At 37.5% G+C, this 13,923-nt stretch overlaps 1 long non-coding RNA gene across 1 annotated transcript in view; it reads right to left on the bottom strand.

Annotated features, from left to right (window-relative positions):
• The window catches only part of LOC126642638 (uncharacterized), a 63,322-nt gene extending 49,631 nt beyond the window's left edge, over positions 1-13,691 (bottom strand). Inside the window, exons 1-6 of the long non-coding RNA XR_007629492.1 lie at positions 13,654-13,691; positions 13,331-13,501; positions 10,511-10,564; positions 9,281-9,422; positions 5,455-5,593; positions 4,647-4,741 (exon numbers count right to left, since the gene is read on the bottom strand). This is a non-coding gene — a long non-coding RNA (uncharacterized LOC126642638). The remainder of the gene's footprint in view (positions 1-4,646; positions 4,742-5,454; positions 5,594-9,280; positions 9,423-10,510; positions 10,565-13,330; positions 13,502-13,653) is intronic.
• Between the last annotated feature and the right edge of the window lie 232 nt (positions 13,692-13,923).

Consider the following 13,923-nt stretch of genomic DNA (forward strand, 5'->3'; position numbering starts at 1 on the left):
TTTAGAAAATAAGGCCCAGTTGTTTAACAACAGAGTTTTAAGCCTTGAAACTGTGGGGTTTTTAATGGCTGAGAGTCAGTAACACCAATCCTAAAAGAGAAAATCATTCTCCCACTGAAAACTTTTCCCTCGTTCCAAAAGGCAGGAATTCCTGGTTGTTGCCTTTCCCATTTCTTTTTATTTTGAAGCCAATATTGATCAGGCTCTGCTGCCATTTCCCTGCTCTTCCCCTGAGCACGAAAGGTGCTGAATGTGTTCCTGGGTTCCAGTTCCTCCTCCTCTCAGAAACGATCCTTTCACGAGCACTTAGGAGAAATGACAAATGAGGTCCATAATGTGCCGTGTCACCGGAGCCCTAATCAAATTAGACTTACTACCTTTGCAATCACAAGTGGGCCTTCATGTTTTATATCCCAACACAATTTGAGTCAAGTTAGCTTGCCAGAACATTGCTCCCATCCTCATAAAAGTATATGACAGCCATAAGCAGCATTTTGGGAGCAGGCAGGTGCAGCACAATACAGGCACGGGAAGTCTAATGAAAACACACAGCAGACTGTTTGCCTCGCTAAAAACTGGATTTCCATTAGCAATGCAGACAAATACCAATGGCAAGCAATTAAGAGTGATTTGGGCAAGACATTCTGCGGGTGTATTAGATTAATTCTGATGGCATTAGTTCGCTGACGTGCTAATTCTGGGTATTTATTTAGGCAGTATAGTGTGGCTTTGCCTCTAACATGACTGGCTGGGGTTTATTTCCTACTGCAAGGAACCAGAAAGGCAAAATGCTACAAGAATTTGTTTTGCCTGATGAAAAGGCTTGTGCTCAAGTGCTTACAAACTGTGACTCAAAAACCAGGAAAGAAAGTAGTCTGAGATATACATCATTTACTGCTTGATTAAAACACTTAAATAAGTCCTGAACTGTTAAGAATAATAAGTAGCATCTCTGTGCATGATTTCTAATCCAATTATTTTTAAGAACTGCTAGAAATACAGCTAAGCATTATCACCTTTGCCCTGAAATCATTGCAATCACACAGCAAATGAATAATTTAGGCAAATTGTATTAGGAATTAGTTTACAGCTATTCCATGAGACTCTAGTATCATGAGCTTACTAGACAGACAAAAAAAGGACAAAGTTCACAACTGTCTCACCAGGAAGACATTCTGGGTTGCAATGTTATACGGAGGGATAAATGATGTGTTAACACAGGACTCCAAAATTTGAAATTCATTGAAGAGAAAATTTATTATGGCTTCTAATGGATCTTTGTGCTGTGCCATCTGACAGAGCATTTTATAAATTTCAATGTTTTTGTAAACATTAAAAAATTTTAGCCGCAATCTGTGAGATTTCATTTCCTGATGGTTAATGGGTCTTGCTTTTCACCTTTATGGTTATTGTTTCGGAGCAGGGCCAAGCTGGATCTGATACAAAGCATCCTAGCAGATTCCTCACTTACATATTTTGGTTAGCTTAGGTACCTTTAGCTCAAGGAAATGCTTTGGTTTAAATTATGTGACATTTCTCAATATTCCACGATGAATATTCCACAATGAATACCATATCCCAGTCTGCCTACAGATTTCACCAAAGAGAATGGAGAAAAGGAAGCAAAAGCAGAGTCTGATGTTCTGAAAAAAGTTAGCATTCTCATAATTATACAAGTTTTAATCATTTACATCCAGTGGAATATAGAACAGCTATACAAAACCAAGATACCTGTACCCAAAGGGACAGAACAGAGGCCATACCAGTGAAAAGGCTTACAATTTCAATTCAAAATTATACCTGTGCTGGTAGCATCAGGGACCTCCAGATTTCTTCTTTTTCTTGACTTTTGCACCAAGAACAGTAACTTGGAGAGGGCAGAGTCGGAAAAAGTCAGCTACCCCAGCAGGGTCAGGCAGATTCTCAGTCATAACTAGATCATATTTTGCAGCTGCTGTGGTCACACAGGTGTAGCAGGTCAAGCAGAAGTAGCACATAGGCTTTTATTAGAGGGCAAAAAAAGAAAACTCCATGTGGCAAACCCCATAAAGCAGTGCTGTCATGATACCATTGTTTGTATTGTTATTAGTAAAATGTACTGCTCGGGGATAATTTAAGAATGAAAGGATCAGACCAGAGCAAGGACATGAGAAGTTTAAAAATGCAGAGTAATCTTGAATAGAACTAAAACCTGTAATTAACTAAAGTTGCTCAGTGATATACATGCTGCCCCTCAGTGGTCTTCTGGAAAGGTGCCAGGTTATGGTTCCATTTGTCATTCAGAAACACTGTCATACACTTACTTAATTTACATCATTTAAAAAATAAGTGCAATGAGCCACAATATTCACTAGCTGTGGTTCTAAAACCCTGGCTGGTTTTTGCTAGAAACTTGTGCAATACTGTACAAAGACTCTATCTGAAGCACCAAGTACAAGAAATTATGGGATGACAGTCATCAACTGTCATTGAAATAATCATTTAGGCATCACTTGTCCCACATGTTACTCACACCTCAGCATTTCTCCCTGTTTTGCAAACTTTCAAAACCAGTCCTGGCACATCCAAACCTTTCTCTGAATTCCCAAGGATTAGATTTCCCATAACAACATTGAGAAGAAGCACAATGTCTGTCATATTCACCTTCTCCAAATACTTTGCTTTTTTTATTACAATCGTGAGGAAAAGCTGCATCATTATCCCTGTTTTAGGCACAGATCAACCCAGAGGCACTGGGGGCACAAAAAGCATGCATAAATATTTACAAATTGTCAATACCTTTTCCCATTTCTCAGTGTAAGCTGATGAATCATTACAGATGACCATTTTCTCATTTTAAACCATGATTTTTTTGGAAAAGATGTCCTATGTCAAAGTGATGAAGCCTACATGGATACTTTAAATGTTAATTTTATGTCAAGACACACAAATAGATACTGTTCCTACTATTTCTTTCAATTATTCTGAAATAGAAGTAGTGCAGTGACCTGACAAAATTTACAGATGACCCAAATTTTTTCAGGTAGCTCAAGATTGGAAAGGATTTTGAATAAATCCATAGTGATCTAACAAGGCAGAAAACATGAGCATATCAACAATCAAAGAATGTGAGCATTGCATATGAGCCACTGCATATGAACAATCAATAAGCAATTACTAAATTTAACCCACTTAAGAAGCAAATAAAAATATCAACTCAGAAAAAAAAATAAAAATACTTTAAAGTCTAATCTTATTTTATATGTAAAAAAGATTCGCCAGTCTCTGCAGAGGAAAAAACAACTGTACCCTGAAATTGTTTCATAAACCAGTGCGTCTACCATTCAGCTATTTTATTTGCTTCCCAATTTCCAATTATTTATGGCAACTTTTAGTTGTGGAACTCCGAACTTGTGCTGGCTGATCATAAGTAATTTCTAATATATCTGATTCCAGACAAGGATTAATTCTATAATTATGACATTTCTTTCAAAACTAATTCATAGATATACATTTTTTCCCTTTTTTTTTTTTTCTTAAGATCAAATCTAGAATCAAATTAATGGCTGTTTTAATTTACTCATTCTGTTCCCTGGCTCCATTTTCTTATTAAAGATGTCAACTACTATTTCAACACTTGTCTGAGAAACGCCAACCTCTTGGGAAAATATATGTAAATCTCTATGTATTTCAGGCTGACAAGGCACTGGCAAGATGAAAAATTGTAAAGAAGACTTCACTGGTGCTTCATCAAATATGACAGTAAAAAATTAAAAATTAACATAATTCAACAGTATCTATTTTTGAAAAAAAAGTCAGGCTTTCCATGTGATAAGTTTGATATTAATAAAAGTTGCAGTTGGTGTTTTCCCAAGATCAGGGCTGGTCTAAAAAGGCTGGCACCTTTTCAGTCCTCCTTTCAAGCTGAAAGGCCTTCATCATGATCTCTGCCAACGTGTGACTTGCAGCGCCACGGGTTCCGTGTTCTGCAGGCTAAACACAGCAGATCAAATGCTTTGCCAGTTTTTAAGAGAAGATCCTCGTGATGCTTCATGGTATTACACAAAATGAAGCTCCCAGACAACTGCTGGTGATGTGAATGAGGGGCAGAGGGGCACAGAGAGAGATCCCCCGGTACAACCCCGATGCCCAAGTTGTTCTGCTGACAGGCAGAAGCAACAACTAAACAAAGGGTCACAGTATTTTTCTGATGTATTAAAACTGTTTCTCAGCCTTTGTTCAAATGTCACACGTGTCACTGGCTAGAATGTATTAGCAGCTCCGTGGAAATGAGTGGAGCGTGCAGCGGCTGACAGGACCAGAATGAGATTTCAGACATGGTGTATGGCACCATGGTGAACTACTGAAATTTTCATATTCGTGTTTTTGCTTTTCTCAGGAAATATCCATGACTTGAAATAAGAAAAAAGAGTTTCAAGCCTTCTACTAAGATGTCAAGAATGCAACAGTGCTGGTGCATTAGCTATTCAGGTGACATTACGTCCACAGTTCCCACTGAAACATGTGCTTACCAAAAAGCAAATCAATATGCTTTGGCACAAACGTAAAAATACACTGAACAATTTCTGAATTTCTAATAAAATATATTCCCAAGTTTAATACCTATTCTTAAAAAGAAATCTAAGTTTGTTTATTTTTTAATTTACCTTGAAGTCTGTGCACAGATCAATGGTTCGCAGAACAATTTCCTTTGCAAGGACATTCTTCCCAGTTCCCAGCAACAGCAGATTTATGTCAAAGGCTGCCAACAGATGAAGTTGTTAGAGGAATAAATTTATATTTATCAGAAAATGAAACAATCTTGCAAACATCTTTACATTTAATCGCAGAAGTCCTCTTCTCCTGCCTATGTTCCAAACATCCATGAGGATTAGAGCATTACAAGAAGAAATGCTTTGTCCAAACAAATTATTCTGTCTCAAACATAGAAGAGGAAGAACACCAGATGTTCAAAAGGAATTGGGTATAAATTTAAGAATCAAAAAAGGATGATGAATATGGACCATGAAATAGAGCATTAAGCAATGTGATGAGCATCTGTTGAGTAATAAATCCAGTCTTTGTGCAGTTCTCTTTTCAAAGTGAATGTAATAGGAAAGTTTTCTAGCCTGACGAAAATGTTGTCAAGGCACAAAATACTGGTCCTTTTAAGAATGGTATTTTATATGCTAATATGAATAATCACCTACTAATGATAAAATATATAATAAACAAAAATTTAAATATTAATGTATATATTTATATTAATTAATTATAATTATATTAATTAAGTATAATTTTAAAAATAAATATAAATAAATTAATAAAAATAAAAATATTGAAAATAAATAAATAAAACCATAATCATAGATAAATAAAATAAGTCCATGAAATACAAGTCTTTCACTTTTACAAGTAGATAAATTGCTGCTTTTGTTGTTATATAATCCACATGGGAAGCTATAACTGACTCACCTCATGAGAAAACACAAGCAGACATGGAACTCTTGAAAAACACACGTGCTCCAAAATGGCAGACTGGCACATGGCTTGACACAAAATGGCCGTGACTGACTCTGGGAGCTGGGGACGAGGAGAAGTAGAAGTTTGAATGCTGGAGAAAGAAAGTAGAAGACAATTTAGATGAAAGCAGGATGGAAGAAAGCTTCGTGTGATGTGAATTCACTGGACTCTTACCGTTACCTCAGAATTTTTAACGTTTTAACGATAATATATGTTTCCTATGTTGTTCTTCTTTACTTGCAGTTATTTCACCTCATGATTCCCCTCATGTTTTATTCCCTATTTCTGATTCGTCAGTTGCTGTCATAGTGCAGAGTTACCTTATTCGGTTGTGTTCCACCCCTCTTTACCTTACATATTCTATAATCCCTCCTATACTTTTCCTAATATAGATTGTCCCCTCCTTTACTGTCCTTTAGTGGAATGTTAATGTCCCTTGTTCTGGTGAATTCTATCCTTCTCATATGTAAGGAGAGCCATGTTAAATAAAGGGAGACCCACTTCCTCCAAGAACCCGGAGTACTTGTCACTTTGTTCCTCACAGGTTGTGACAACTGACCCCATGGCCTGCCATAAAACGGTGGAGTGAGTCCGGCCTGACACAAAATGGTGGACTGAGCCCAGGGCCTGCCCCAAAATGGCGGAGTGATCCTATGGCCTGCCACAAAATGGCGGTGAGCGACCCCGCGGCCTGTCACAAAATGGAGGACCGATTTCATGGCCTCACACAAAATGGCAGAGTGGCGCCATGGCCCGTCTCAAAATGGCGGGCTGACCCCTAGCCTGACACAGAATGGCGCTGGCCGACTGTATGGCCTGTTTGTGAAGTGCCTTACTTTGTCGGGACATTGTTTTAAAATTTGCCAAGTACCTTATTCTACCTCAACGTTTTAAAGTCCGCAAGTAAAAGTTTGTTGAACCTCCTGAGAATTTTGTCATACCTCCTCCACGCAGCCCAGAGTGCCTCAAGCAACCTTCCCTTGCCACGCGAGATGGGGTATTACAGTCCTTCTTTTTTTTTTTTTTTTTTTTTTGTGTTAGGAAAAGTAGGGTAAAAATAGTTTGGGGAGTTGTGGTGTCTTTTGGTACAATGGCAGCCAAGATTTGCCCTGGCAGCCTTTGCTGTGTGGCAGAGGAAATGGCTTCAACAGGGACTCTGGGAAGTGCCCCAGCTGACCCGTCTGGGCTCTGCACAGCCCATTGCAGAGTAGGAGAACTCAGCTACAGTTCAAGATATAAAACTCCCATGTGAACAGCAACACAAGTGCTCTTTAAGGTTCACATCTGAGATAAAAGGGCACACTGATGCTTTTTGAAAATAATCCTTTTTTTCCTCAGTGTGTGTTTTACCAGCGCCCTGGGTTCTGGTTTGGAGTGGGAAGTTTTTAGCCTAATTGCCCCAGCCAGCTCAGGGTCTGTGTGGAAGCCCCTTGCTCTGGAAAATTCCAGGTGAATAGCAGAATCCCTGCTTTTGTGTCTGGCTTCAAGTGTGTGTGCTTTATTCCATCTCTGTCTGCCTAAATGTGTATGACTTCTGTTCTAAAAGATGAATTCACAGTCTATATTTCCATACTGTTATTTTAGAAAAGCTTTTATCTGCAAATAGCTATACTCTGAAGTGAGTCTGCAAGCAACATACCTGGGAAGTGTAGGCTTGCAGTTCCTCTATTAGTATTTAAAGTCACTGCTCAAGTTTTACTAACCCTCTGCTCTGAGCAAACCCTCCCATCTTTACCTTTTATTTTAATGACTGATTAGAATTTCTAACTTAACTCGTAACACCAGAACGTGTTGCTGCTCATCTTTCACCTTCTCACCTTTGAATGTTCATTCATTATTTAACTTCGCACTTCCTGGTTATTTTTAATTTATGCTGTGCAGGTGAATAGACCAGTTTTGTTCATCTCTCGCTGAATGGCAGATCAGCAGCTGTTGCACCGCTCGCCACAGTTGTAACGGATTAATAAAATAATTTTTCGTTATTTCCTACCTTTTGGAAAATATCCCCATCACATGAACAGTGTCTTGACATAAAAACTGTAATCTCTACAAACACAGAATTAAGCTGCAGTATTGTTCTAGGTCAGACTTAACATATTTTGTGTTAATCAACAACACAGAAACACAGGTACCTGCTACGCTCGCAGCATAACAGTTTTATCTTCCAACATATCCAAGTGGATATTTTAATATATACTATTTAATATATTTTGGTACATAATATTTAAAAGATAATAGTTGAACTTAACATCCTCCTAGAAGTTTTAGAGCTCAGTTACAGGTCTGCTGGCACAAATTATTAACTTGCCAAGCTTCAGAGAATTCTTATATGTAAACAGGGTACCGCAAAAAATGGCATTTCCTCCTCCAAAAATCAATTATGTTTAAATGAAGCAGATGAACATACATTTTAATAAAAGAATATTCCACTATTCTATATAGAGACGCAGTATTATACAGCATTTCTGAGGGAAAACATTAAATCCATAACAAAGCAAAAAATCATCTAAAATACTGGTACCAAAGTGAAGAGGATATGTACCAAGGACTCTTTATTGAGCTTGAAGTAATTATCTCCAGAGGTTTAGGAAAAGTGGTTTAGTGCTATATCTGTCATACTACCCCACTGACATTTCCTCCCTGTATGCTTATTGGTGTTACTAAGGGAGTGATTGTAAAGTCTTTGGAACCAATTTGCTGGGATGCAATTAGCAAAGAGATCAAGTGAATTCCCTTTGTTCACCCACACTGCAACAACACGGTCTAAACTTGTCTAAAACCTGATTTATCTGAATGATTACAGAAAATGAAAATATTCCCTGAAATATTCCCAGCCAAATGCCCTGAAATGCAATGGCACGTGGAAGGAGATAGAGATCCAGCCCACAGTGGGCTGAGTTACCTGTAGAGCTCTTGTACAGCCAGAGCACAACAAAGTTGCTCCCTCTTGGAGGCAAGTATGTAATTATGAAGTGCAAGCTGCTGTTTGAGAACTGTACAAAGAAGATAAAATGGCAGAGAACATTTAGATTTGAGCGCAAACTCTCTCAGCTATTTCCTTTTCCTTTCTTTCCTAGAACCATTTCAGATCCAGCTTTAAACATCTTTATGCCTTTTGAGAGCACTTTCAAGCAAAAGGCTTGGTTTAATTTAATTTTTTGCAAAGTACTTTACAAGTGAAAGGAGGAAAATGCTGGTCAATGAATCCTACAACTCTCTACATTTCCAGGAAACGCTGAATTAAGTCTCAAAAACCTAATGAACCTTTTGCTTGAGGGATGTTGCTCTATAAAAGGGTCACATGAATGCCCCATCTCCTTCTCATATTTATTAATGTGATTTGAAGAGAATTAATTCAGTTTTCAAAACGTTGCTTCATCTTAAGAGAGTGCAAACACCACATTGTTGGGAAATACATTTCCTATTGCTCTTGCTGGACCCCAAGGTGGAAGTCTTGCACAGAAATGGCAAGTTGTTTGTGTGGGTAGAGGATAGGTCCAACTTCGAGGCTGAACTTGTCTGCCTGGCTGTTGTACCCAGGTTAACACTGTTTTAATGGATTTTTTTTTTTTTAATGCATTTTTTCATTGTGCATGAAAAGAGAAAGGTTGGTTCATTCTGGTCTTTTAAAGAAAGGCTTCTTACATGATTTTTATAGTGAAATTAGATTCTGTTCACACAGGGACCCAAACCCTGTACTTCTATTTATGTATCCTAGCATAATTATACAATTTAAAATGTCAGGTGCTGTAAATGTTAATTCCCAGATCATACATACAGACACACAGGGTTCTCCAAGTGCAGCTCAGGGCAGGCATGGTCCACATCCATTAATCATTTTCTCCCTTACACAAGAGTTCCACCACAGTTCCATTGTCAAAATTTTGTATAAATCAGATGAAGGAATGCGAGACTCTTTGCTTACAAGAAGAGAGGAACAAAAAATAACTCCTGGTTACTTTTCAGAGCTCCAACCCTAATGCACATTTATAGTATTCATGAAGAGAAGAATCATTTTCCTGAATATTAATATTCATAAGAGTGGGGCTAAACAACATCAGATTCTTCCTACTGACTGCTGCCTTCATCTAGAAGATTAATTAAATTAGGTTCTATAAGGGCAGTGGGTTTTTTTCAGAAGTCATTTGGAAAGGAATGGTCTCTTTATCTAAATGTTATCTTTGGGCAATAAATTCAGCAGCATCACTGCAGGCGACACTACTCATATTAAATTAATGGCTTGGAGAGCCTGATACTTCTTAACGAGCTTAATACACGGGGAAATTATTTAAGTCAAGATTTTTGTTTAATATTAAAATATGCTGAGTTCTCTTGGAAAATGAAGATAGTATACTCCTTGAACCAGAAAAAAAACCTTACAGATTCCCTTCACTGTGTTCCACAATGAGAAAAAGGCTGATAAGGAACATTTCATAGAAAAATACAAATTTTTTAAATGAGATACTTCATCAAGTTTTGAGCAAGTTCCTGGATAGGACTCAAATGCCCTCAGGCTGATGGAGGAGTTGAACCCAAATTTCATATTTCTGAAACAAGCAGAAGTATCAGTGCAGTGCAGATAACAGTGCAGTGGCACTACCATCTTATCTCAGTTTGTTAAGCAAAAACTTGGCTTATGTGATTTAGTGAATATTTTAAACCATGCAGCAAATATGTTTAACTTTTATTATTATTTCATTTGTACTTTTATCAATCCCTTTATCAGAAGCATGTTCGAAATAATTTCTCAATTTAATCTTTTCCATAAAGGCTTTCTTAAATTGAAATGTGACTTAGAAAATTCTCACCCCAAATGCTGACCCAGTTCTTCCTACCCTCCTCCAGTTATTTGTTTATTCCTACTCAGGGCAAGGTAACTGTCAGGGTCCAGGAAGCAAACTTTAAGTAAGTCAATGCCCAAATTATTAGGTGATAAAGTTCACAAAAGCTTCATTTCCTCCTTAGACAAACTAAGAAACTTTTAACACTTCCCAAAAATATTTATTACCTGGGAAAATCATTTCTTGTCCTCTTTTGGTACATGTGCAGGGATGAAATCTTCCTGTAAAGAGAGGCAATTATTTACAGCTAGGCCAACAAATTTATATGCATCCACAGTGTTATTGTTTTTATGTCACCTTGAGCTCAAGCAGCTCTGGTTGTTCCCCCCTCTCCCTGCAGAGACCAAACAAGTTGATCTGCCCGGACCTTAATAGAGACTCGAGTAGCATTTTAGGTTGTGAGGCTTTAGCAGCTTTAATCCCTGTATTAGTACACATGGAAACACAATCTATAACATGTCCCACTTCAAGATTAAACAGCTCTCCAAGTCTTTAAGCAACCCACATCCACGTCTAAACCTAATGACTGCTTCTAGCTTATGGTCCTTCTCCAGTACACGCCCAAGGAATATGTAATGGCTTTTTTTCATCATCATAACTCCATCAGAGCAAGAATCTAGGTCAGCAGGCACAATATGAGATGGCCATTCCAGGGGATTTTTTTTCCTTTTTTCCTACTCAAGTTATCCCTCCTGTTCAGAGTCCCAGGGAGGAGGACACACAGACCCCATCTGGCTCTTCTGCTCCTTGTCCCGCAGGAGTGCATTGATTTTTCCCCTCCTTTTAATCTCACCTTTTAGTGTGCAAAGCCCTCAAGGAATGGGCTTTCTCTTCCCAGATGTGGCCAGAAAGTAAAATAAGGCCTCGAACTCAGTTTTGCATCTCTGTGTCCTGTCTGAGTGAGCCACTATCTTCTCCTGCACATGGGCTTGCAGTGGATTTAAAGATCCATAAACCATCCAACCTGTGCAATGTTCCCTTCAGACACTGGGATGGAGAGAAGATGATCAGCTTATCATGGTTTAATTCATGCTAACTAAGAAAAAACTTTGAAATGATGAGTTTTGCCTCACTAAAGCAAATTCTGAATTATACTGACCTCATATCATTTTAGGTTTTTTTAATAATACAAAAAATATTTCCGAGTTAGGTCCAGCTACGATTGGTTTTAACGGTTACTCTTCTAAAATTTTCCTCATACTAATTCCATCTGGAATTTTTATGAAGCCTCCACAATGTGCAATGAGAGGAAAAAAAGCCAAATGAAAAACAGCACTATAAGTATATAGATATATCAGTAATTACTCCTATTTTAATAGCAGCTTCCATTATTTATCATTCTCGCAGGCAGTACTGATTTTTCAGCCCCATGTACCAATCAACCTTTCTTAATGCTTTTCTTAATCACGCTGGTATCAAAGATTACAATATGAAAGTACTTTCTTTGCAGCATTACATATTCATTTTGGTTAGTGGGGAAAGAGATGGAGAGCTAAAGCCAAAATCCTACTTAATTCTTGGAAACGTCAGCATTTGTATTCATTTCTTTGACATTATGATGTGCCACTTGGAGTGGAAATGCATTTTATAAATTATTTTTTTCAAGTGAATATCTCTGTGCTCGCAGAACAAAAATGTACATCGGCTGTATTTGGTTTCCTAATGTATTGTAACATAAGCCTACCTAATTAAAAATAAAACTTTATGTATCTAACCATGGAGATATTGGACACATTTATAAACTCTCAGAATCTAGCTATACAGAGAAAAAATATTCTACTTTTCTTAGTATCTTGCCATCCCCCTGATGGGAGTTTAATGCTCAAACTTTTCATGAACCGAATTCTAGGCTTAAGTGTTCCTTTCAAGTCAAATCGACACAGCCAAATTTATTGATACAAACATATCGTATTTTTCCCGTGAGAGTTTCTCTCAGACTAATGTTGTGTTCTGTTATAGATAATTAAAGTGGCTCTAAAACATCATTTATAGTAAGGCAAAAATTAATTTACTGTGAATTTTTAACTAAGGGTCGCTTTCAATATTACTTATGTAAATATGCTAATGGCCTGAAAACCAATTTTCTGTTAAAAAAAAGAAAAACATATCTTCATCTTCTTAGATCTCAAAGTCTCATTAAAAAACTCCAAACTCCAGACAATAAGCCAAGATATAAGATTCGTTGTGGAACTATGAAATTTGACAGCTGGAATGTTTTGATGTGGTAGCTTTTTTAACATTGCTTTTTCCTTTATTTTTTTTTTTTAAGATGCAAGTCATATTTTTACATCTCAGAGTTTCTAATTTTTCTGAGTATTAACAAGATCTTGCAAGTGCTTTGTAACTATCCAAAAATAAAAATTTTGAATTTGCAAAAAAACCCCAACAGGTTTCCAATGTATACTTTCAAAACACATTTTTGGCAGAGACTCCATAGTAATACTAAAATATTTAAATTTCTGAAAAGTAGTTTGTTTAAGTATTATCTGTTTAAGTATTATCTTATTGTTTAAGTATTATCTTCTTGATATGTCACAGGGAAAAACTGATCTGTTCCTGCAGTAGTTTAAACCAAATCAGGATTGAAGGAGTTTATTGATTTACTAATGACTCGTAATTAACCTCCCTTCAGGATCAATATCAGCCTTGCTACGAACACACCCCAACACCAGACACTTGTGAAATGTTAATAATTGTTAGTGCAAAAGGAACACACACATTCAGGGAGAAATAAGGAAGTGTAGCAGTGATCAGACAACCTGTCAAGGATGACAGAGGGAACAAGAAAACAATCCCAAACTTAAAGAAGAGCCCCCTCTTTAACCTCTGCAAGCACTTTCCCTCCATCTTTCCAAGAAGCTCGTTAGATATTAGATTACTTTGGTTTTAGACAAGGTTGCTATTCATTTTCACTGTTCACCATTTCATCGAGGCTTATGATACATTACACCACTCAGAAAAAAACAATAAGCTGCAGTACTCCAAACCTGGATTCTACCCGCTGCTTGTTGTGGTAAATGGAAATGTTGTGGCCAGCGCAGGCTGTGTGGAAAGGTGCTGCTGGAGTTTTCTGGATTCTGTGCAGCCCACAAACATCAGAGGCACTTGGAAAGCACTCTCAGGATAATCTAGAAGTTGTCAGTTATTGAGTGGTACCGCTGCTAAGTGGAAAAACAGTCTGATTAGCACTTGATACGAAATCACTCCCAGCATCCCATCAACTACCATTTCTGCCGCTGTCACCGGCTCTTGCATGTATTTAGTTTGACACACTGCATATTGAATATGAGCAATCTAATTTTTTACCCACCTTAAAACTCGGTATGGAGGCTCAGGTTGTCTGTATGGCTCTTGACTGCTTCTTCCTGCAATTTAATGGTGCTTGATACACTCCCATTAAAATATATTTTGTGCTAAACCCCAAATCATTTCCTACTACTGCTTGGCAATGTTCTCACCAGCGTGACATTTATTTGTATTTTGGAGGAAAAATTATCAAGCAAAGGTCTTAGACTGAAACAACACACAGGGTAAAAATGACTGAACGTCACATTTTCCTCTCTCATTGTTTAGGGAAGCA

This window comes from Myiozetetes cayanensis, unplaced genomic scaffold, assembly GCF_022539395.1.
Source record: "Myiozetetes cayanensis isolate MyiCay16 unplaced genomic scaffold, myiCay2020 scf24, whole genome shotgun sequence".
NCBI classification, from domain to species: domain Eukaryota; kingdom Metazoa; phylum Chordata; class Aves; order Passeriformes; family Tyrannidae; genus Myiozetetes; species Myiozetetes cayanensis.